The sequence below is a fragment of the Primulina tabacum genome, chromosome 10 (genome assembly GCF_025594145.1).
Source record: "Primulina tabacum isolate GXHZ01 chromosome 10, ASM2559414v2, whole genome shotgun sequence".
NCBI classification, from domain to species: domain Eukaryota; kingdom Viridiplantae; phylum Streptophyta; class Magnoliopsida; order Lamiales; family Gesneriaceae; genus Primulina; species Primulina tabacum.
In genome coordinates, this window is record NC_134559.1 from 34,982,589 (window position 1) to 35,009,371 (window position 26,783).

The 26,783-nt window shown below is 40.7% G+C and overlaps 1 protein-coding gene and 1 long non-coding RNA gene across 2 annotated transcripts in view; one reads left to right on the forward strand and one right to left on the reverse strand.

Moving 5' to 3' along the window:
* The window catches only part of LOC142505596 (uncharacterized), a 130,678-nt gene that overhangs the window by 40,410 nt on the left and 63,485 nt on the right, over positions 1 to 26,783 (forward strand). The gene's annotated exons all lie outside the window — the stretch shown is intronic.
* On the reverse strand, positions 7,013 to 7,716 carry LOC142504804 (uncharacterized). Its single transcript, XR_012804349.1, has 3 exons — positions 7,499 to 7,716; positions 7,232 to 7,380; positions 7,013 to 7,137 (listed from the first exon to the last, which is right to left on the reverse strand). It is a non-coding gene; the product is annotated as an uncharacterized LOC142504804 (long non-coding RNA).

The following is a 26,783-nucleotide window of genomic DNA, read 5'->3' on the forward strand; positions in this document are numbered from 1 at the left end:
TGCGACTTTCCTGCTCAAAGCATCCGCAACTACATTAGCTTTACCCGGGTGGTAGCTAATGTCACAATCGTAGTCTTTCACAAGCTCCAACCAACACCTCTGACGCATGTTCAGCTCCTTCTGCGTAAAGAAATACTTGAGGCTCTTATGGTCGGTAAAGATCTGACAGTTCTCCCCATACAGATAGTGCCTCCAAATCTTCAAAGCAAAAACTACGGCCGCTAACTCCAGATCATGGGTGGGGTAGTTCTTCTCGTGAATTTTCAGCTGTCGAGAAGCATACGCTATCACTCTCCCATGCTGCATCAAAACTGCACCTAAACCAAGCTTCGAAGCATCGGTATAAAGGACAAACTCACCAGATCCTGACGGTACAGCCAAAACGGGTGCTGAGATAAGAGCTTGCTTCAAAGTATCGAAGCTCTTCTGACACTCCTCGCTCCACACAAACTTCACATTTTTCTTGGTCAGTGCTGTGAGTGGAACGGCAATGGATGAGAATCCCTGAATGAATTTCCTGTAATATCCTGCTAGCCCAAGAAAACTGCGGATCTCTGATGCATTCTGAGGCACAACCCAATCTCTGACTGCTGCAACTTTTGCGGGGTCTACCTCAATACCACTGCTAGAAACAATGTGGCCCAAGAACGCCACCTTCTCTAACCAGAATTCGCACTTACTGAACTTTGCGAATAATTTATGTTTCTGCAATGTCTGCAACACTGGGGTCAGATGCCTGCTGTGCTCCTCCCGACTCTTGGAGTAGACGAGAATGTCATCTATGAACACTATCACAAACTGGTCGAGGTACGGCTGAAATACGCGATTCATTAGATCCATGAAGATCGCTGGCGCATTCGTCAGACCGAACGGCATCACTAGGAACTCGTAGTGGCCATAACGAGTCCTGAAAGCTGTCTTCGAGACATCAGCATCTCTCACCCTCAACTGGTGATAACCGGAACGCAGATCTATCTTGGAGAAAATCGAAGCTCCCTGCAACTGGTCAAACAGATCCTCAATCCTCGGCAGTGGGTATTTATTCTTCACTGTAACCCTGTTCAACTCCCGGTAGTCAATGCAAAGCCTCATCGAGCCATCCTTCTTTTTCACGAATAAGACTGGCGCGCCCCATGGAGAAAAGCTCGGGCGAATGAACTCCTTGTCAAGAAGTTCTTGGATCTGCTTCTTAAGCTCTGCCATCTCTGTCGGTGCTAGTCGGTACGGTGCTTTGGATATCGGAGCCGTACCTGGCATAAGCTCAATGGAAAACTCCACCTCTCTCTCGGGTGGCATACCAGAGACGTCTTCGGGAAAAACGTCTAAGAAATCTCTAACAATCGGAACATCTGAGGCTGACTGGCTGGGTTCCTCAGGGACAGATAAAAAGGTTGCTAGAAATGCCCGACACCCTCTATGCTTGAGCTTCCTAGCCTGAACATAAGGAATAATGCGCGGTAAAGGAAAGTACCTGTCCGGCTCAAATAAGAACTGCTCCATTCCAGGCGGTCGGACAAGAACGGATCTCCGCTGGAAGTCTATCAACACTCTGTTCCTCAATACCCAGTCCATCCCTAGGATGATGTCAAATTCCGGCATCGGTAGCACAATCAGATCCGCATAAACAAGATTACCGTGCAGCTCAAGGTCTATATCTCGGATAACATTGGTGGCTGCCATCTCCTCTCCTGACGGCAACACTACTGAAAAGGCTGTATCTAGCCCAATGGTCTGGATCTTGAGAAAGTTTGCAAAGACCTCCGAAATAAACGAGTGAGTGGCCCCTGAATCTATCAAGGCCTTGGTAGCGGAACCAGATATAAAAATTCTCCCTGAAAGAGCGGAGCTCTAAGTTGAATCCCACTACAAGATCTAAACTTATAGACACGCAAAGGTCTAGGTTCCTCTAGCTTAATTTCCCCGAAATAAATCTGAGTAGAGCATGCAATCCTATAACAGTTCTAAGTTCAAAATCTAAATCCCGATTCCCAAAATGTTGAAATTCGAAGAATAACTTAAAGTTTAAAGGTACCTGTCAACAACATAGTCTCCGGGTTGGTTTCCGCGGCATGGAGAGCGAAAACTCTGCCTTGGGTAGGCATATTCCTCTGAGGGCACTGCAGCAATATGTGGTCAGGACTGCCACACTTAAAACACTTTCCTGAGCCAGCCATACATGCTCCAGGATGGCGACGTGAGCACCTGGGACAGACTGGGTGCTCCTGAGTCCTCGGGGCTGGGCGTCCCCGCTGCTGCTGCTGCTGCTGGGCGGTCCATGAAAAGGCCTCTTATTCTGCTGCTGATGCTGATGAGGAGGAGGGCGGTGCGGTGCCTGGACTGGGCGCTTGCCCTAGCGATCCCTCTCGATATCCCGCAGATCCTGCTCTGCGGCTAAGGCCTTGGAGACGGCAATCTCATAAGTAGCAGGGTCAGATACCCTAACATCCCGGCGCAAGATCGGCCGTAAACCCACCAGGAAGTGCATCAGCTTGGCTTTGGCATCATTCGCTATCAGGGGCACAAAGTGACAGCCCCTCTCGAACTTACGGATAAACTCCGTAACCGACATATCCCCCTGTCTCAGGCTCATGAACTCGGTGGTCAGCCTGGTGCGAACCTCCTCAGCAAAATACTTGGAGTAGAAAACCTCCGTAAAGCGGGTCCAAGAAAGTGTAGCCAATGTCAGGGCTACCGAAGCTCCTTCCCACCATAAGCGGGCGTCTCCAGTGAACAGGTAGGTGGCACATCGGACTCGGTCTGCGTCCCCCAGCTCCATAAACTCAAAAATAACCTCGAGGGATTTGATCCATCCCTCGGCAACCATGGGGTCAGATGTCCCAGAGAATTCCTTCGGGCGCATCTTCATGAATCACTCATACACTGCCTCGGGCCCTGTTGGCCTGGCTGCGGCTGCGGCTACGGCTGCGGCATTGCCCCCCGCAAACTGTGCGAAGAACTGTGCCATCCCAGCTAACATCTGGGCACTCATGTCCGGTGGTGGCGGTGGAGGGGGTGGTAGGTCTCCCTCCGGTCTATGCTCCTCTCTGTCCTCTCGGCGAGGCTCCACCTCTCTGTTGCGCTCTAAAATGCGTCTAGGGGGCATACTGTTCCAACATAACCCATACGTAACTAACATGCATAATTCCATAATTTATTTTAAATGAACTCTGAAATACTGAAAATCTGGAAGCATGCTGACAAAATAATTCATGCTTTAACTGAAATACTAAACAAAATGCTGAACTGAAAAACTTACAGACCAAAGGCGTGGCTTCGTGAGCTTCTCGCGGTCAGTAGTAGTGAAACCCTATACAGAACCACCGCTCTGATACCAACTGTGAAGGCCCTCGAACTACTTGCTTGAAAATTTGCGGAAAATTAAAAATTTTCTTTTTAAAAGAACTTAAATGGCCTCATTCATAAAATCACTGGTGAATCAAGTTCAATATTTCGAAATATTGCAGCGGAAGAAAATCAAAGTTTTTGCCAACAACAACGATTTAAAAATATCCAACAACTGATAAAAATTGTTTGCGAAGAAAATAACAACTGCTGCTCTGAGGTCCTCGGGTGCCACTACTGCCGACCCAAGCTGGCTCACTGGTCCCCGCCCTCGGCCCTGGCCTCATCAGTACCTACAACAATCAAGTCTAGTGAGCCTAAAGACTCAGCATGCATAAATCGCAGGTAACGAGTAAAAATCTGAATTTAAAATATGCATGAGATAAAATATCCTGTCCTGAGGCATACTGAAAATAATCTGTACTGAGCAATTATAATACGTGCATAACTGAACTGGAAGTCACTGTAAAAATATTTGCTCCTTGGAGCCTGTACTGAAATATCTGGTAAAATTTTCTGTTGAGATTATGTTTTACGCCTGTGGCCACTGCACTAAGCTGAACTGATCGGTAACTGGCTACCGGGGAGGCTGAAACTGATCTGAGCTGGCCGGTCACTGGCGACCGGGTGGTACCATACTGAACTGATCGGTCACTGGCGACCGTATAAAAATAACACTCCCACATAGTGAATGAACCACAAGCCATATCGCATAAATCTCAAAAATAATCATTTTCTATTTAATGCACGTAAAATAATTAACTGGCATAATGAAAATTCCTGTAATTTTACCAACTGGATTGGATTGGATCGTTCCCAGGCTCGCTGCAACCTAACTGTGCCATGAAAAATATGCAATAGCTTAAACTTGACCAACTATGCAATTTACGTTCAAAAGATGCGACTATGACGCCTAATGACTTCGCATTTAATCATGACTCCGAGCCAACCTGAACCGACACTGAACCGACGTATAGTCATGATTAAAATACGCTGAAAAATCATAAAATAATGTTCCTAAAATGATAGGGTCGAAATCTAGGTGAAATGGAGGCCAAAACACGAAACGCTCTTTCGAGAGTCAATTTGGCACATTGCACCGTAAATTCTCGTACGACCTCAAAAATGATCCAAATGACGAACGGTCGAAAACATGACCTTCCCAACTCAATGAGGCACTGTCCAGTCCAAGGCCATGGGCTAAAAGCCAACCAAGAACTCAAACGACGCTTCTGAACAGCAGCATACTTGCTGTCAAAAAAATACAGCAGCTGCGCACTACAAGACTTGCATTGGTTTCGAGACTATCGGCCATTAGGGGCGTGAACCACCGACCAGAGACTCTTACCAACATCCCAAGGAATGATTTGAACCATGGCTAAGGGCCCTAGGCCAGCCACAATCCGCATCACACCAAATCTTAACCGAAGGGTCCAACCGAGAGCAACGTGCATGCTTGTGTAGTGTTTATGCTATGATCGATGTCTTGCGTCGTTCCAGTGGCCATTTGATTGACCATGGCACGATCTAGACATCTAGGAGCATGATATGAACCGTGGCTAAGGGCCATAGGCCAACCAAGATCCACACCAAGCCACAAAAGAAACGAACCATATGCTGAAAAATGGAAGGGCCGAATGGGGAAAGGGGCTGTTCTGACGTTTTGATTAAAAACCGATGAACCATGGACCAAGCCACCAAAAGGGCAACTTAGTCACGTCTTAGACATGCTAGGGAAGTGATCCAACCATGGCTATAGGCCCTTGGGGCAGCCAAGATCAGATCCAACCCCTTGACACAAAACTGAAATTTTCGAACCACATTTTTCTGCACCTAAGGGACTTGCTGTCATTCTGAATTTCCAGCAAGCATGGGGCTGGTTTGAATGGACCAACATGGTCCTAATGCATCCTACTACATGTATACAAGCCGCCTTGGGAGCCTGGAATCGAACCAATCACCTGAAACCACAAAACTCAGAAAAACGTGAAGCTTGTCATGAAAGGGTCGAAATTCTGCATGTGTGTTCCAAAAATATTTTGACATGTATCTCGGTTTTTGCTTGCTAAAACATGATCATGTACTGAAAAATAAATGATAATATGACTTGATTGAGGTTTGAAAGAAATCTAGACATGCCTGGTTTCGTTTCGAAAGAAAACGAAAAGAAGAGACGAGACGGCGCGGAGGAGACGGAGTGGCTTGCTTCTCTACCTTTCTTGGCTCTCGATTTTTCTCCCTTTCTCCCTAGTTGCTATCCACGTTTTTTCTACTGAAAAAGGGTCTTATTTTCGGTGGAGGTGGAGGGGGGAGTGATGGTTATGAAGGTGAGGAGAAGGGTGCACAAAAATAGGATCATATCAAGACCAAGTCCACTCCCCTTTTGAATTTGAATTTTGAATTGATATCAAATGAGTTGGTGGATGCTTCTAGGAGGTGGTGGCCGAAATTTAGCTTGATTCTAGACTAGGATATGTCCATTTATTTAATTAAATTGTGCTCCCAAAAATCCTAGAATTATCCTACTAATTACATGCAAAGAATTGGTCAAAGTTGGTGAGTTGGAAAATGAATCTTCTAGCACTAAGGGTGGCCGAAAAATGCATGATAAAATAAAGGGAAATGTTGATTATCTAGTCAACTAATAATCCTTGAAAGCCTTACTAATCCTTTAAATAATTTAGTGAGCTAACCCCTTAATTTAATAACTTAAATGAGTTCATTTCTTAATCACCTCAAATAATTAAATTAAATCTTCAAACCTTCCTTTCTAACTTAAATGAACTTAGTTACTAGCTAAATTAACTTCTGGAAATATTTCTCAAATCTTAAATTCTATCTCAAAACTCCAACTCCGGTCCGGCCTCACTGAAATACTGAAATGCTAAAAATCAATCTACTGAACTGAAATAATGAAATAATTAACTTCAAACAAATGCATTTAAAATAATCATGCAATGAAGTCAATTAAATTTAAAAATCTAGAATTATGCATGGCTTATACGTCTACTGATTTACGGGTTCTACACGTATACTATGACACTATTACTCAAAGATAAATCACATCGCTATTAAATTTATATGACTCTCGATACACCAGTGGTTGCTGATTCGATCGGGTTATATGTGTTGAAGGGACCGTACCGTATGCTAACCATGGCTAAAGGTTCTTGCAGGCACTATCAATGATACCTAAAGGATCATGGGGCGATGCTACTAGACGCTCTTACCATGATCCGATGGGTGATTGATTCTCGATCAAGGTGTTGATAAAAAGAATGAGGCTAACTAGGGTAAGCGCAAATCAGAATAAATGTTATTATGAATCACATGGAGATGTGAACTAATGGCTAGCTGTTATATCGAGCAAGATCCAATGTGCTCTGTAACTAATCGGGAAAATTATGTGCTTACAGCATTCTAGAACCTCTTTGTTTAGTTCAGATAACTTGCTCAATGTACTCCCGTCCAACTGTGATGTAAATTCAAAAAAATCTTTATTTTTGACCCTCTTCTGCTTCATTTTCTCGAGCATCCGAATCACGTTAATCTATGCAAATTTTAAAAAATATTGTTATCTATCATTTTCATAAAAAAATTCTTTAATTAACATAAAAAAATTTTACCTTCACATTGGGAGACATCAAATATATGTCATGATTATATTTATGTTTTCTATTGCTCAAAGTATTGGAATAGGCATGAATAAAGTCAGATCGTAGTTCACTGCCAAACAAACAAAGCAGCAACTCGTGCACATGCAATATCACGTCATCATCTTGCCAAACTATACTACTACAAAGGCAAAATAACAAACATAACAACTCAAACAAACAAAAAATGACAAATTATGATTTCGCCATAATTTAAAAAAACAAGATCTTTTTACCCCAAAATATCCCCGCATAAGTACTTTTCAATTATGTCTCTCTCTTCCTTTGATATCTGATCATGACCATCATAGTCATGTCTTCCTCGGAACTCCTGCAAAGATTCCTCTACGGCACTTTCAGCTATACCTTTAACATCAATATCATCCTATATAAAAACAGCAAATATGCAAACACAAAATTCATTAAAAAAATTTAATGCTTAACAAATCATACAAAATATAAATTATTTTTAGCTATTGCCAAACAAATGAATTTTAAATTACCAGATCCAAGACGAGTGATGATTCTTGTTTTCTCTTATGCTTTGGGGTCGTATTAGGAGGTGTCAAATAGTCAGGATGTTTTCTTTTTTCAACCGATCTGTTCTTTTTTGAACCGTCCTCACAATAGATGATTTTGGATTAAAAATAATCATTTCTTTCCCTTCTCCAATGTCATTACCTACGTGCACGTTGTCTCCAGAATTTGTGTTCTTTTCCAATTCGTCCACAAACACTCTCACATAACTCTCCACTTTAACATTGTCTTCTGTGTTCGTTATCACTTTTTTCTCAACCACTTCATTCAAACTTTCAACTGAAGCATCAACATGTCCATCCACATCTTGCTCGGTATGACCTTCATCATACACATGTGTCGCATCCTTGAAGACAAATTGGGTTGTATCATCTTCAACCACTTCATTTTTTTCCTTCAACACTTTAATCTCATTTTCAAGACTTTTTATATGCTCCAACAATTCTGAATCATTGTATCGAGTCTGAACCTGAAAATATAAATGCTCTTTAAATATGGAAATTCATTAAATAGCATACTATTAAAAAATTGACTATCATCAAATACAAATGTTTACCTCAACAATCCTCTCTGTATCATAAACGAGTTTTCTTTCCTCCTCGAATGGTTTGATCGGCACAATCTAACAACAATAAAGACAAACTTTTAGTTTTATTAATACATGTATGCAAAACTATAGGATGATGTAGATTAAATTGCGCAAACCTTGTTCGATCTCACAACCAATAAAGCAGCCTCTGCCCCTATTGGATTCACGGGAATCTTGCTCTCTACCCACTTGAATAAACGAGGAAAGCAATGTAAAACACGCGGTTCACCGAGCATAAGAACTCTTTCATACACCCAAGCCTATACAAATAAAATGAATAGCATTTACTACAACCAACAATAACATATATAAGCCTCAAAGATAAAAAAGATAATACCATCAATCCAACTATGCAACCTCCCATATACTTTTTATCCTTTCTTTTCACTTTAGAGAATCCAAGATGGTCTTCAATTTCATCACGCAAAAACCTAAAGGCTGCATCTCCCCAACCATATCCAAAAAAAGTTTCCAAATTGTCCAAGTATGGAAAATAAACTTTGGTGTTCCAAAATTACTAATAGAAAATATAACACAATTAAAAAGCAGAAAAATAAAAAATCTAAAAAAATCATCAATCTCAAGATCATTCTCGGCCAAATCAAACAACTTCTCTGTTATGATATTTCTCTGCACACAGTGCACCCCCTTGAATGACGCTCAAGAAAGTTTGAACCCAACTTTAAATCCATAACGGGTTGACCAATTCTCGCCAACCCTATAACGATAGAGAATTCCCTCGAAGTGAATGGCACCTTGATATTGCTTCCATAACAAAAGCTGCATGTCTCTACTTCAAAGCGTTTAAGCATTGAGTAGACTCTTGATGTGCTTTTAGAAAGCTTTTCGATCTTCAACCAAGGTGCCAGAGGTGAAGCTTCTATCCTCTTCAATTGTAACTCACCCAATCTAGGAACCAATTGCTCCATCACGGCTAAAAACTTTGTTGGCGAACACCTTAAGTAACTGTGAAGGGCCTAAAACTCCTTTCTTGAAAATTTGCGGAAAATTAAAAATTTTCTTTTTAAAAGAACTTAAATGGCCTCATTCATAAAATCAATGGTGAATCAAGTTCAATATTTCAAAATATTGCAGCGGAAGAAAATCAAAGTTTTGCCAACAACAACGATTTAAAAATATCCAACAACTGATAAAAATTGTTTGCGAAGAAAATAACAACTGCTGCTCTGAGGTCCTCGGGTGCCACTACTGCCGACCCAAGCTGGCTCACTGGTCCCCGCCCTCGGCCCTGGCCTCATCAGTACCTACAACAATCAAGTCTAGTGAGCCTAAAGACTCAGCATGCATAAATCGCAGGTAACAAGTAAAAATCTGAATTTAAAATATGCATGTGATAAAATATCATGTCCTGAGGCATACTGAAAATAATCTGTACTGAGCAATTATAATACGTGCATAACTGAACTGGAAATCACTGTAAAAATATTTGCTCCTTGGAGCCTGTACTGAAATAACTGATAAAATTTTCTGTTGAGATTATGTTTTACGCCTGTGGCCACTGCACTAAGCTGAACTGATCGGTAACTGGCTACCGGGGAGGCTGAAACTGAACTGAGCTGGCCGATCACTGGCGACCGGGTGGTACCATACTGAACTGATCGGTCACTGGCGACCGTATAAAAATAACACTCCCACATAGTGAATGAACCACAAGCCATATCGCATAAATCTCAAAAATAATCATTTTCTATTTAATGCACGTAAAATAATTAACTGGCTTAATGAAAATGTCCCGTAATTTTACCAACTGGATTGGATTGGATTGTTCCCAGGCTCGCTGCAACCTAACTGTGCCATGAAAAATATGCAATAGCTTAAACTTGACCAACGATGCAATTTACGTTCAAAAGATGCGACTATGACGCCTAATGACTTCGCATTTAATCATGACTCCGAGCCAACCTGAACCGACACTGAACCGACGTATAGTCATGATTAAAATACGCTGAAAAATCATAAAATAATGTTCCTAAAATGATAGGGTCGAAATCTAGGTGGAATGGAGGCAAAAACACGAAACGCTCTTTCGAGAGTCAATTTGGCACATTGCACCGTAAATTCTCGTACGACCTCAAAAATGATCCAAATGACAAACGGTCAAAAACATGACCTTTCTAACTCAATGAGGCACTGTCCAGTCCAAGGCCATGGGCTAAAAGCCAACCAAGAACTCGAACGAGCCTCTGAACCGACACAGCAACTTGCTGTAATTTCCAGCAGCTGCGACCTAGCTTGCATCGCGTCGTTTGCGAGACTTTTGGCCATTGGGGCTTGAACCACCGACCAAAGCCTCTCCACAACGTCCCAAGGAATGATTTGAACCATGGCTAAGGGCCCTAGGCCAGCCACAATTCGCCTCATTCCAGCAACCACCCGAAAGTTCTCACCGAGGGCCCTCATGCGTGCGTGTGTAGTGTTTATGCTTTGATCGATGTCTTGCGTCGTTCCAGTGGCCATTTGATTGACCATGGCACGATCTAGACATCTAGGAGCATGATATGAACCGTGGCTAAGGGCCATAGGCCAACCAAGATCCACACCAAGCCACAAAAGAAACGAAACCAAATGCTGAAAAATGGAAGGGCCGAATGGGGAAAGGGGCTGTTCTTGTTGATTATTTAAAAACCGATGAGCCATGGACCAAGCCACCAAAAGGGCGACTTAGTCACGTCTTAGACATGCTAGGGAAGTGATCCAACCATGGCTATAGGCCCTTGGGGCAGCCAAGATCAGATCCTTCCTCCTTGACATCCAAACTGAATTTTCGAATCACATTTCTGCACTTATGGGGAACTTGCTGTCATTCTGAATTTCCAGCAAGCATGGGGCTGGTTTGAATGGACCAACATGGTCCTAATGCATCCTACTACATGTATACAAGCCGCCTTGGGAGCCTGGAGTCGATCCAATACCTGAAACTCACAAACCAAAAGAAATCGTGAAGCTTGCCATGAAGAGCCGAAATTCTGCATGTGTGTTCCCAAAATATTTTGACATGTATCTCGGTTTTTGCTTGCTAAAACATGATCATGTACTGAAAAATAAATGATAATATGACTTGATTGAGGTTTGAAAGAAATCTAGACATGCCTGGTTTCGTTTTGAAAGAAAACGAAAAGAAGAGACGAGACGGCGCGGAGGAGACGGAGTGGCTTGCTTCTCTACCTTTCTTGGCTCTCGATTTTTCTCCCTTTCTCCCTAGCTGCTATCCACGTTTTTTCTACTGAAAAGGGGTCTTATTTTCGGTGGAGGTGGAGGGGGAGTGATGGTTATGAAGGTGAGGAGAAGGGTGCACAAAAATAGGATCATATCAAGACCAAGTCTTCATGCATTTGAATTTTGAATTTTGAATTGCTATCAAATGATCTCTTGGGTGGTTCTAGACTATAGTGGCCGATTTTATCATGCCAAACAAGGGTTAGGATAGTGGTCTAGTATTAATTAATTAAGGTGGAAAAATAGCTAAAAGAATTAGCATGCTAATCAACCAAGAATGGGTCAAAGGTGAGTTGGCAAGTCCTAGTTTGTTCTTCTAGGGGTGTGGCCGAAAATGCATGATAAATGGTAGGGGGAAAATTGATTATCTAGTCAACTAATAATCCTTGAAAGCCTTACTAATCCTTTAATTAATTTAGTGAACTAACCCCTTAATTAAGTAACTTAAATGAGCTCATTTCTTAATCACCTCCAATAATTTAAATTAAAATCCTCAACTAACTTAAATAATTCCTTAAACTTCTTTTTAACTTAAATGAACTTACTTGCTAGCTAAATTAACTTCTGGAAATATTTCTCGAATCTTAAATTCTATCTCAAAACTCCAACTCCAGTCCGGCCTCACTGAAATAACTGAAATGCTAAAAATCAAACTACTGAACTGAAATAATGAATAATTAACTTCAAATAAATGCATTTAAAATAATCATGCAATGAAGTCAGTTAAATTTAAAAAAATCTAGAATTATGCATGGCTTATACGTCTACTGATTTACGGGTTCTACAATCCTTCCCCCCTTAAATAAATTTCGTCCTCGAAATTAGAACTCACCGAATAACTCGGGGTATCGACTTCTCATCTCCGGCTCAGACTCCCACGTAGCTTCCTCCTCTGAATGGTTGAGCCATTTGACTTTGACTCGCTTAACCAACTTGTTCCGAAGTTTCTTCTCCTGTCTGTCTAGGATCTGCACGGGTCTCTCCTCATAAGATAAGTTCGGAGTAAGCTGCAACGGCTCGAAATTCAGCACATGCGAAGGATTTGCCATATACTTCCTCAGCATGGAGACGTGAAAGACATTGTGTACTCCGGCCAGATTTGGCGGAAGAGCCACACGATACGCTAGCGTCCCAACTCTGTCGAGGATCTCAAACGGTCCAATGAATCTCGGACTGAGCTTCCCTTTCTTGCCAAATCTCATGACACCCTTCATAGGTGCCACTTTCACGAAGACATGATCGCCCACTGCAAACTCTAACTCTCTCCTCCGCTGATCGGCATAACTCTTCTGTCGGCTCTGGGCAGTCCTCATCCTATCACGGATCTTGACTACTACATCTGCTGCCTGCTGAACAATCTCTGGACCCAACTCTGCTCTCTCTCCTACTTCATCCCAATGAACAGGAGATCTACACTTGCGACCATACAGCGCTTCATACGGAGCCATACCTATGGACGACTGGAAACTGTTGTTATAGGTGAACTCTACCAATGGTAAGTTCGACTCCCAACTCCCAGAGAAATCAATGACGCAAGCACGGAGAAGATCCTCTAAGATCTGAATAACTCGCTCCGACTGTCCATCTGTCTGCGGATGGAAAGCTGTGCTAAACAGCAACTTCGTACCCAAAGTCGAATGCAAACTCTTCCAAAACGAGGAAGTGAATCTGGGATCTCTGTCGGATACGATAGAAACTGGAATACCATGGAGTCGGACTATCTCTCGGATATACAGCTCTGCATACTGAACCATGGTGAAAGTCGTCTTAATAGGCAAGAAGTGCGCTGATAGCATTCGATCCTCTGGCTGACCTCGGCAATCCGGTCACAAAGTCCATGGTAATGTTCTCCCACTTCCACTCGGGAATAGGAAGAGGCTTGAGCAAACCTGCTGGTCTCTGGTGCTCGGCCTTCACTAACTGGCAAGTCAGGCACTCGGATACAAAACGCCTGATGTCCTTCTTCATTCCTGGCCACCAATACAATAGCTGCAGATCTTTGTACATCTTCGTACTCCCAGGGTGAATGGAGTACGGGGACGTATGGGCCTCTGATAAGATGTCTGCTCGGATAGAATCACTGCTGGGAACCCATATCCTATCTCGGTATCTCACAATACCGTCGCTGACTGAATACAAAACACTGCCCTTAGCTTCATCTCTCTTCTTCCACTGTGCCAACTGCTCATCTGCTGCCTGACCGCTGCGAATACGGTCAATAAGAGAGGACTGGATAGTCAAGGTAGATAAACGAGGAACTCTACCTCGAGGGTAAGTATCAAGATCAAACCTCTGCATCTCGATCTGAAGAGGTTTCTGAATCGTCAAATGAGCCATCGCTGCGACTTTCCTGCTCAAAGCATCCGCAACTACATTAGCTTTACCCGGGTGGTAGCTAATGTCACAATCGTAGTCTTTCACAAGCTCCAACCAACGTCTCTGACGCATGTTCAGCTCCTTCTGCGTAAAGAAATACTTGAGGCTCTTATGGTCGGTAAAGATCTGACACTTCTCCCCATACAGATAGTGCCTCCAAATCTTCAAAGCAAAAACTACGGCCGCTAACTCCAGATCATGGGTAGGGTAATTCTTCTCGTGGATTTTCAGCTGTCGAGAAGCATACGCTATCACTCTCCCATGCTGCATCAAAACTGCACCTAAACCAAGCTTCGAAGCATCGGTATAAAGAACAAACTCGCCAGATCCTGACGGTACAGCCAAAACGGGTGCTGAGATAAGAGCTTGCTTCAAAGTATCGAAGCTCTTCTGACACTCCTCGCTCCACACAAACTTTACATTTTTCTTGGTCAGTGCTGTGAGTGGAACGGCTATAGAGGAGAATCCCTGGATGAATTTCCTGTAATATCCTGCTAGCCCAAGAAAACTGCGGATCTCGGATGCATTCTGAGGCACAACCCAATCTCTGACTGCTACAACTTTTGCCGGGTCTACCTCAATGCCACTGCTAGAAACAATGTGGCCCAAGAACGCCACCTTCTCTAACCAGAATTCGCACTTACTGAACTTTGCGAATAGTTTATGTTTCTGCAATGTCTGCAACACTGTGGTCAGATGCCTGCTGTGCTCCTCCCGACTCTTGGAGTAGACGAGAATGTCATCTATGAACACTATCACAAACTGGTCGAGGTACGGCTGAAATACGCGATTCATGAGATCCATGAAGATCGCTGGTGCATTCGTCAGACCGAACGGCATCACTAGGAACTCGTAGTGGCCATAACGAGTCCTGAAAGCTGTCTTCGAGACATCAGCATCTCTCACCCTCAACTGGTGATAACCGGAACGCAGATCTATCTTGGAGAAAATCGAAGCTCCCTGCAACTGGTCAAACAGATCCTCAATCCTCGGCAGTGGGTATTTATTCTTCACTGTAACCCTGTTCAACTCCCTGTAGTCAATGCAAAGCCTCATCGAGCCATCCTTCTTTTTAACGAATAAGACTGGCGCGCCCCATGGAGAAAAGCTCGGGCGAATGAACTCCTTGTCGAGAAGTTCCTGGATCTGCTTCTTAAGCTCTGCCATCTCTGTCGGTGCTAGTCGGTATGGCGCTTTGGATATCGGAGTCGTACCTGGCATAAGCTCAATGGAAAACTCCACCTCTCTCTCTGGTGGCATACCAGAGACGTCTTCGGGAAAAACGTCTAAGAAATCTCTAACAATCGGAACATCTGAGGCTGACAGGCTGGGTTCCTCGGGGACAGATAAAAGGGTTGCTAGAAATGCCCGACACCCTCTATGCATGAGCTTCCTAGCCTGAACATAAGGAATAATGCGCGGTAAGGAAAAGTACCTGTCCGGCTCAAATAAGAACTGCTCCATTCCAGGCGGTCGGACAAGAATGGATCTCCGCTGGAAGTCTATCAACACTCTGTTCCTCAATAGCCAGTCCATCCCTAGGATGATGTCAAATTCCGGCATCGGTAGCACAATCAGATCCGCATAAACAAGATTACCGTGCAGCTCAAGGTCTATATCTCGGATAACATTGGTGGCTGCCATCTCCTCGCCTGACGGCAACACTACTGAAAAGGCTGTATCTAGCCCAATGGTCTGGATCTTGAGAAAGTTTGCAAAGACCTCCGAAATAAATGAGTGAGTGGCCCCTGAATCTATCAAGGCCTTGGTAGCGGAACCAGATATAAAAATTCTCCCTGAAAGAGCGGAGCTCTAAGTTGAATCCCACTACAAGATCTAAACTTATAGACACGCAAAGGTCTAGGTTCCTCTAGCTTAATTTCCCCGAAATAAATCTGAGTAGAGCATGCAATCCTATAACAGTTCTAAGTTCAAAATCTAAATCCCGATTCCCAAAACGCGGAAATTCAAATAATAACTTAAAGTTTAAAGGTACCTGTCAACAACATAGTCTCCGGGTTGGCTTCCGCGGCATGGAGAGCAAAAACTCTGCCTTGGGTAGGCAGATTCCTCTGAGGGCACTGCAGCAACATGTGGTCTGGACTGCCACACTTAAAACACTTTCCTGAGCCAGCCATACCTGCTCCAGGATGGCGACGTGAGCACCTGGGACAGACTGGGTGCTCCTGAGTCCTCGGGGCTGGGCGTCCCCGCTGCTGCTGCTGCTGCTGCTGCTGGCCTCTGTTCCTGGGCGGTCCATGAAAAGGCCTCTTATTCTGCTGCTGATGCTGAAGAGGAGGAGGGCGGTGCGGTGCCTGGACTGGGCGCTTGCCCTGGCGATCCCTCTCGATATCCCGCAGATCCTGCTCTGCGGCTAAGGCCTTGGAGACGGCAACCTCATAAGTAGCAGGGTCAGATACCCTAACATCCCGGCGCAAGATCGGCCGTAAACCCACCAGGAAGTGCATCAGCTTGGCTCTGGCATCATTCGCTATCAGGGGCACAAAGTGACAACCCCTCTCGAACTTACGGATAAACTCCGTAACCGACATATCCCCCTGTCTCAGGCTCATGAACTCGGTGGTCAGCCTGGTGCAAACCTCCTCAGCAAAATACTTGGAGTAGAAAACCTTCGTAAAGCGGGTCCAAGAAAGTGTAGCCAATGTCAGGGCTACCGAAGCTCCTTCCCACCATAAGCGGGCGTCTCCAGTGAACAGGTAGGTGGCACATCGGACTCGGTCTGCGTCCCCCAGCTCCATAAAATCGAAGATAACCTCGAGGGATTTGATCCATCCCTCGGCAACCATGGGGTCAGATGTCCCAGAGAATTCCTTCGGGCGCATCTTCATGAATCGCTCATAAACAGCCTCGGGCCCTTTCGGCCTGGCTGCGGCTGCGGCTACGGCTGCGGCATTGCCCCCCGCAAACTGTGCGAAGAACTGTGCCATCCCAGCTAACATCTGGGCACTCATGTCCGGTGGTGGCGGTGGAGGAGGTGGTAGGTCTCCCTCCGGTCTATGCTCCTCTCTGTCCTCTCGGCGAGGCTCCACCTCTCTGTTGCGCTCTAAAATGCGTCTAGGGGGCATACTGTTCCAACATAACCCATACGTAACTAACATGCATAATTCCATACTTTATTTTAAATGAACTCTGAAATACTGAAAATCTGGAAGCATGCTGACAAAATAATTCATGCTATAACTGAAATGCTGAACAAAATGCTGAACTGAAAAAAACTTACAGACCAAAGGCGTGGCTTCGTGAGCTTCTCGCGGTCAGTAGTAGTGAAACCCTATACAGAACTACCGCTCTGATACCAACTGTGAAGGGCCTAAAACTCCTTTCTTGAAAATTTGCGGAAAATTAAAAATTTTCTTTTTAAAAGAACTTAAATGGCCTCATTCATAAAATCACTGGTGAATCAAGTTCAATATTTCAAAATATTGCAGCGGAAGAAAATCAAAGTTTTGCCAACAACAACGATTTAAAAATATCCAACAACTGATAAAAATTGTTTGCGAAGAAAATAACAACTGCTGCTCTGAGGTCCTCGGGTGCCACTACTGCCGACCCAAGCTGGCTCACTGGTCCCCGCCCTCGGCCCTGGCCTCATCAGTACCTACAACAATCAAGTCTAGTGAGCCTAAAGACTCAGCATGCATAAATCGCAGGTAACGAGTAAAAATCTGAATTTAAAATATGCATGTGATAAAATATCATGTCCTGAGGCATACTGAAAATAATCTGTACTGAGCAATTATAATACGTGCATAACTGAACTGGAAATCACTGTAAAAATATTTGCTCCTTGGAGCCTGTACTGAAATAACTGATAAAATTTTCTGTTGAGATTATGTTTTACGCCTGTGGCCACTGCACTAAGCTGAACTGATCGGTAACTGGCTACCGGGGAGGCTGAAACTGAACTGAGCTGGCCGGTCACTGGCGACCGGGTGGTACCATACTGAACTGATCGGTCACTGGCGACCGTATAAAAATAACACTCTCACATAGTGAATGAACCACAAGCCATATCGCATAAATCTCAAAAATAATCATTTTCTATTTAATGCACGTAAAATAATTAACTGGCTTAATGAAAATGTCCCGTAATTTTACCAACTGGATTGGATTGGATTGTTCCCAGGCTCGCTGCAACCTAACTGTGCCATGAAAAATATGCAATAGCTTAAACTTGACCAACGATGCAATTTACGTTCAAAAGATGCGACTATGACGCCTAATGACTTCGCATTTAATCATGACTCCGAGCCAACCTGAACCGACACTGAACCGACGTATAGTCATGATTAAAATACGCTGAAAAATCATAAAATAATGTTCCTAAAATGATAGGGTCGAAATCTAGGTGGAATGGAGGCCAAAACACGAAACGCTCTTTCGAGAGTCAATTTGGCACATTGCACCGTAAATTCTCGTACGACCTCAAAAATGATCCAAATGACGAACGGTCGAAAACATGACCTTTCTAACTCAATGAGGCACTGTCCAGTCCAAGGCCATGGGCTAAAAGCCAACCAAGAACTCGAACGAGCCTCTGAACCGACACAGCAACTTGCTGTAATTTCCAGCAGCTGCGACCTAGCTTGCATCGCGTCGTTTGCGAGACTTTTGGCCATTGGGGCTTGAACCACCGACCAAAGCCTCTCCACAACGTCCCAAGGAATGATTTGAACCATGGCTAAGGGCCCTAGGCCAGCCACAATTCGCCTCATTCCAGCAACCACCCGAAAGTTCTCACCGAGGGCCCTCATGCGTGCGTGTGTAGTGTTTATGCTTTGATCGATGTCTTGCGTCGTTCCAGTGGCCATTTGATTGACCATGGCACGATCTAGACATCTAGGAGCATGATATGAACCGTGGCTAAGGGCCATAGGCCAACCAAGATCCACACCAAGCCACAAAAGAAACGAAACCAAATGCTGAAAAATGGAAGGGCCGAATGGGGAAAGGGGCTGTTCTTGTTGATTATTTAAAAACCGATGAGCCATGGACCAAGCCACCAAAAGGGCGACTTAGTCACGTCTTAGACATGCTAGGGAAGTGATCCAACCATGGCTATAGGCCCTTGGGGCAGCCAAGATCAGATCCTTCCTCCTTGACATCCAAACTGAATTTTCGAATCACATTTCTGCACTTATGGGGAACTTGCTGTCATTCTGAATTTCCAGCAAGCATGGGGCTGGTTTGAATGGACCAACATGGTCCTAATGCATCCTACTACATGTATACAAGCCGCCTTGGGAGCCTGGAGTCGATCCAATACCTGAAACTCACAAACCAAAAGAAATCGTGAAGCTTGCCATGAAGAGCCGAAATTCTGCATGTGTGTTCCCAAAATATTTTGACATGTATCTCGGTTTTTGCTTGCTAAAACATGATCATGTACTGAAAAATAAATGATAATATGACTTGATTGAGGTTTGAAAGAAATCTAGACATGCCTGGTTTCGTTTTGAAAGAAAACGAAAAGAAGAGACGAGACGGCGCGGAGGAGACGGAGTGGCTTGCTTCTCTACCTTTCTTGGCTCTCGATTTTTCTCCCTTTCTCCCTAGCTGCTATCCACGTTTTTTCTACTGAAAAGGGGTCTTATTTTCGGTGGAGGTGGAGGGGGAGTGATGGTTATGAAGGTGAGGAGAAGGGTGCACAAAAATAGGATCATATCAAGACCAAGTCTTCATGCATTTGAATTTTGAATTTTGAATTGCTATCAAATGATCTCTTGGGTGGTTCTAGACTATAGTGGCCGATTTTATCATGCCAAACAAGGGTTAGGATAGTGGTCTAGTATTAATTAATTAAGGTGGAAAAATAGCTAAAAGAATTAGCATGCTAATCAACCAAGAATGGGTCAAAGGTGAGTTGGCAAGTCCTAGTTTGTTCTTCTAGGGGTGTGGCCGAAAATGCATGATAAATGGTAGGGGGAAAAATTGATTATCTAGTCAACTAATAATCCTTGAAAGCCTTACTAATCCTTTAATTAATTTAGTGAACTAACCCCTTAATTAAGTAACTTAAATGAGCTCATTTCTTAATCACCTCCAATAATTTAAATTAAAATCCTCAACTAACTTAAATAATTCCTTAAACTTCTTTTTAACTTAAATGAACTTACTTGCTAGCTAAATTAACTTCTGGAAATATTTCTCGAATCTTAAATTCTATCTCAAAACTCCAACTCCAGTCCGGCCTCACTGAAATAACTGAAATGCTAAAAATCAAACTACTGAACTGAAATAATGAATAATTAACTTCAAATAAATGCATTTAAAATAATCATGCAATGAAGTCAGTTAAATTTAAAAAAATCTAGAATTATGCATGGCTTATACGTCTACTGATTTACGGGTTCTACAGTAACCCTCTTTAACAGAGGGACCAATTTCTGCATCATTATCAGTCGTATTTGATTTACTCTTCTTTTTAGTCTTCCTCATTCTAATCCAAAAAAAAAAAATATTACACACGAATAATAACTCAATAAATGTCACAGTAAATTGCCACGAATAATTCAAGAAATTAGGCAAATAAGTTGCTACAAACATTAACAATCAATCTCAGATAAATATCTCACGACAGTACATAATGATCTTACATGTCGAAACATTGATAATGATCTTACATGCGGAAACTAATATCAAATAACAATCCATTTCTGTCAAACCAAATCAAAAACATTCTATCAAAATAAACTAAAACAAACTCATTTTGACACGCCGAACTAATCTCACATAACTAGCATTCCAACCATATTCTCTAGACTAACACATTCAACCAAATTCGTGCAAATGAAGTTTGACTGACCAACTCTCTGCCTTAAATTCAAGCTTCTTTCCACTGTCTTTTACGGGGCCGATGGTTCTTTCAGCAAATTTCAATCCTATTACGAACATACGTCATAAATCCATTTGTGTATCCAAAATGAGATTGAAGAAAAGATATTGATTTTACGCAAAAAAAAAAAAACCAGTACAACTACAAATTTTATCACAAATAAACGACAATTTACCCTTCAATCGTCCTTTATTAGTTTTATAGGGTGGTAGTTCCACGGAAATCTGAAATTGAAGTGCCTATTTTCTCCTCCTCACCTAAGCTGCTTTGACCCAGAAATTGCTTCCACCCAGAAAATCTGGTTTTTGCAACGTTTACGGAAATAGGACGGCAATGGATGCTGCGACGTCTGGTTTGCGCTGGTAGGGACTCGGATTTGCTGGGAATTTTCTAAGCTTTGTTACGCAGAGGTACGGATTTGAGCGACGGATTTGTGGCCAGATTCAGTTACATTCAACAGCGGAAACTATGGTAAATTGTGCAAATGAAGGAGAATGAAGGAAAAAAGGCGAGTACGAAAATGAAGGAAAAACCAACAAATTCTCGCACAGATGAGAAGAGTGGGAAGGAGTAGTCGATTAGAAAGATAACAGGACCAACAAAATTTGGGATTCTTATTATTTTTTATTAATTAGTAAAGGGTAAAAAGGTAAAAATGCAAAAAACATGTAGTAAAAAGTAATTTGGAATTTAATCAGGTATTAAAACACAAAAAAAAAAACTGAAGGGGACTGAATCTTAAATAAAATATGGTCAGATGCATTTTTCTCCAATTTTCCCCTTATTATAATCTAAGATTTGTATATATTTTTATGTCAATCAAATATTAAATATCAATCAATATATGTGAAATGAACCTATCAACATTCCAGATGAATATTGATTAAGATTTGTATTGATAAATTTAAAATTTCAATATGTTGAAGATGATTAATATCAAATATTCTTTTAAAGATATTTGTATATAAGATTTATCAATATTCTTGAATATTATTGATATGGTATATAAGATTTATCTATATTCCTAACAAATATTAACTTACAATACAAGATTTGTCAATATTCTTGAAGAATATTGAACCAACATACAAAATTGTTAATATTTTGAAGGATATTGATATTAATACTCTTGAAAAATATTTATATAAGATCTACATATTTGTCAATAAAAGCAACGATCTGAAATCTAAAGATTTATCGATACAAAGCATATTGATTCGAAGCACTCAAATTATTATATCTTACCTGAATTACATTAAAAGATTTTATATTTTTCTATGGGAATTTTATATATATCCAAAGTAATATTTTCGTCATAACCTAATATGAATTTGTTTAATGTTCCAGAAGATAATTTAAGGCATCATCCTTTCAAATGAAATAATAATTCACCGACAATGAATTAATTTATAACGACTCAAAGGAGTCGATGTTTATACACAACATATGTGACGTAGAAAGTTACTTAAGTATACCTGAAATATGTTAAAAGAATTTCTATCAAGCATAATACATTATCTTTTGTGGATTTGATTATTATTGATATTGTATTTCCATCATAACTTTAAACATGTGTATCAAAGATGAAACGTCCACTGATCGTTTTCTTAAAAAATACTAGAATTTTTTTTTTACTCACAACTTGACCGACTATATACATATACATATATATACATATACATATATATATATATATATATAAAATATTTTTCCCACCATTTTAAAAATAAACAACCAATTGTATTTGAAAATCAAAGGAAATAGTTTAAAACATAAAATCGTCAAATGTTTTGAAATCATAACTTAGCAATATTGCTAAAACTAACAACCTCTCCAAAACCAATCAAAAGCATAATCAAAGTCGTAAAACTACCTTTAAAATAAACTTAAAATCCTAAACCATAATCATAAGTCTAGTGCGGAAAACTAGGGCTTGTCCTCGAGTTATGTGCAACTTCAGTCCAGTCAGATCAACCATTAAGACCTCCATTATCATTATTATCATATTCACCTGCATCAATCACACCTAGTGAGTCTAAAGACTCAGCATACCATAATCTTGATAACAAGTAATATGTATACAAATCACATACAACAGTGAAAATACTTTTACGTAAAATAATATTTTCATAATCATGTATAAACATAAACATAAATATTTTCATATCATCATAAACATATTCATATTCGTCATATACATATACGTATTATTTTTTCGTTGAATTCAGATCGTTAATTGTGACTTTCGTATTAGGGGTTCAATGGATCCATCTACATGTAACTACAGTAGTGAGCGGCGGGGATATCAGTGACAATCTCACCCGTCAACTAAGTCTTGGCCTTACGTATCATCGTATTAGTCACAATTACTTCACTTCCTTCAACATTTCATATTTTCATCACTTTATAAAAATTAAACGTGCATATATCATTTTTCTTTTAAACCAAGCATGCAACATATATTTTGGCGTTAACGTTTAATCATAAAATTCCATAACATTTAAAATAATCATATTAAAAGCATTCAGAGCACTGCCACGACGTTTACTAATTTTAGGTGAAAAATTATCGTTTTACCCCTAGATGTAAAATTTCACGATTTTGCCTTTTTTTTTATTTCCGTTAACACTAGACCACGCCAAATAATTATTTAAGCTTACATAAATTTTCTCATAGTTTTATTTAGCTTAGATCGATGGCTTTTCATTTATTCTTTAATTATGACTTATTAATGCGTTTTAATCCCGAATTAAATTCGAACTTTAATATAAAATTCTCAAATTTAAAACATAGACTTTTAATATTTATTTAGCCATCGTGAACCATCATTCGACTCCCGTAGAACCATGTTTTCAGCTTTAGCCCATAAAACCTAGTTTCGAACCATGAACTAACTCCTCGAGCCATGTCAAGTTTTCCACGAGCCATGCCCAAACCATCCTGATCCATCTTCGGACCAGACCTCCCTTGGACCCTAATGAACTCACTAGACCCCTAGGACTTGACCCTAGCTCGACCGATGCCATCTGTGTAAGCCATGCACTGCGGCCGATAACTATATTGCTCTAGGACTCTATGTTTTACTTGCTAGGACCCCAACCACCGAGCCAGTCTTTGACCCAGACCCTGGTGCACCCTCTCAGGATGCTAGAAACCTAGCCCAGCCCAGCCCTAAGCCCCTTGGCCGAGCCACAACTCCCCGCGCATGCTGCACAACCCACGTGATGGCTTGGGAAGATTCCTAGCTTTCTAGGACTCCTTCCCAGTCGATGTGCTCGAGTCCTAGCATGGCTATGACTCCTTCCCTGACCCAACCACGACCCAGCCCAGTCCTGGTTGCACCCAAGCCGAGCCATGCAAGGTTTAACCCCTTAAAACCGAGCCTTGATCAAACACAAGAAAATTTATGTTCCAGCTTTATTCAAATTCGTGTGCAGCCTATCTAGTGCTTTCTAGGACTCCTTAAATCGTGTAAAACGTTGCCCTTTAGATCCATAGTCATGGCAGCCCCTTCATGTACGTATACATCATGTTTTGGATCAAATAACAAGCTTTAAAACCCATATTTTGCATCAACACGAAAATAAATAAAAAGGGAACATGTTTTTTCATGCAAATCATATTTATATGCATATTGTGGTGTGATGCTGAGTAAAGGAAAGAATATGGCATATCTTTGCGCGTATAACGCACAAATATCCGTTCACGAAGCGAAGAATGGCGGCGAGAAACCTTGGGTGAATTTTCCTTGAAATTTTCGAAGCTTTCCTTGTTGTATTTTGTGTGTTCTGTGTGATTTGGTGGGGAAAAGGAGTCCTTGTAAAACTTTAGGGGGATGGGCGTGTGAAATAATGAGTTGTTGTATGGGGTTTGGGCTAAATATTTGCTTTAATATTAAGTGTGTAGGGTAGGGCCCATTAGTATAGAATAATAGGTCCAATAAGCCCAATTGTGTATTTAAAAATTATTTCGTTTAGAAAAGTTCGTGAAATTATTAGCCGAGTTGTCAAAAAGTTCGTATTTTTGTTGAAAATCGAATACCGATAAAAATTACGTCCCGGCATATAAAATCACCTCAAAACTCTATATTTTCAAAAACAACAAAAAGCATCAACCTTATTTTAAATAATTAAAAACAATTATGTAATAAAAATGTTTTTCATTTTTCAGCCCTCGTTCTCCGTTCCTCGATCGCAACTCGAATAACCTTTAAAAATACATTTTAATGCATTCAAGTAGACAACTACTATAAAATCATATAAACATATCGCACATAATTAATTTAAACAATTAAAATCAATTAATTAGCTATTTGTCATTTTTCCTAGATTCGTATTCAGTTGAATTACGTCGTCTTAATTTTGGACATTAAAAAAATCCAAAAAATCATTTGGATTTTTAATACAATAATAATATTCATTCAATATATTATGTTATCACAAACAAATTGCTTTAGAAGAGCTCTAGTACTCCAAAGAGTTGATATACATTTTCCTGAAGAAAAACAATATAATTACAATAACGTTTTTGTTAAGAATGAATATTGTTTTTGTGCCTCATAGATAAATATAATATAGAGACAATTTGTTGATGTGTAATAATTGTCCCTGTTGGGTAGAGTGATCGAACCATGGTACTTGGACTGCTATGCGGTTTAAAAGATTTGAGTTGCACAATTACCACCACCTATATTTTGGCCTAGTGGTAAGCGGTTGATTCTACCAATTGGTATAATAGCAAAGGTCATGAGTTCGATTTTCATTGATTACTTTGGCTGCTATGCGATTTAAAAGATTTGAGTTACACAATTACCACTAGCTATATTTTGGTCTAGTGGTAAGCGTTTGATCCTATCAATTGGTATCAGATCAAATATAATGAGTTCGATTCTCATTGATTGCAAGGAGTGCAATTATTGGGAGGAAGATTGTTGATGTAGAACAATGGTCCCTGCGGGGTAGAGAGATTGAACTATGACTCTCTTGACTTATGCGTGAATGAGAGAGTAATACTAGGATAAGTGATCTCCTAGGAAGTTCTTGTGCGTCAAGCTACTGACGTTGCGCCGCTTGATCTCGTGCGTAAAAGAGTGACATCAAATCTTGATGGGTAATATTGTCTCTTCTGTAGACATTGTCGACGGTAAAGAAAGTGTAAGACTGATCTCTAAGAGATATAAGACAACACAACAAATAGAGACGCACCTTTCGGACTCATGGGTCTAACAGCCCGACCAATTAGCACAAAGTAGGAGCACTCCGTGTTATCAGAAGTATAAGAAAATAAAGTTACGGCTTGGTTAACAACTATAACTTTGAACTTAGTTGTAAGAGTTTGATCCTAACACAATTGATCCAGATGATATCAAAATAAAATTTGGTGGTACACAAAATAAAATAGTATTGTATCAATATCAATATGATAAAATAAGTGTCAGAGCAAACCATGAGTTTATTGATTATGTAGTTTACTGATATTGTAAACCTGAAGTTTATTAATTTTTTTTGATGTTATAAACTTACATTTTTTGTATTGCAAAATAGAAGTTTCTATGCCAATAAAATGTCATCGATACAAATATTTTCATACTTGGAATACATTGATTGTTTTTGACATCCCAGGTACACAATAATAAATAAAATATTGATTGTATACAACAATATTATCCAATTAACCAGAAGTTATCGGATTGATAAATTAGATATTCTTTCTTGAACCAAATAACAAGAAGATTTTAAGATTTCAAAAATTCTTTATGTGTTAATTTATTAAATAGGATATAACTATCAATAATTCAAATAGGGACCGAATCGCAATATTTTCTGGATTGAAAAGGTAATTATAAACTTGATTCCACTAATCGCAATCTTATTTTTGCGAAGATATTTATTGAGAAATATTTTCAAAATATACATTTATGAGTAAAAATGTTTTGGTTGATTAATTATCAAATACTTCTAATCAACTACTAGACCATTGATTTTGAAAATAAATGTGTTATATATCAAGGATGTGATATATTTCTTGTAGCAAATATTGTACTAACTAATTACCATTAATTTTTGACTTTGAGCTAAATTTTATGAGTTAAAAGTTATTGATTGTGCGTTAAATGAACTACAAGAAATCTCCGAAAGTGATTGAAGATGTGTTGGAAGTATTTGAATCTTATGATTCAGTATTTTGAAATTTA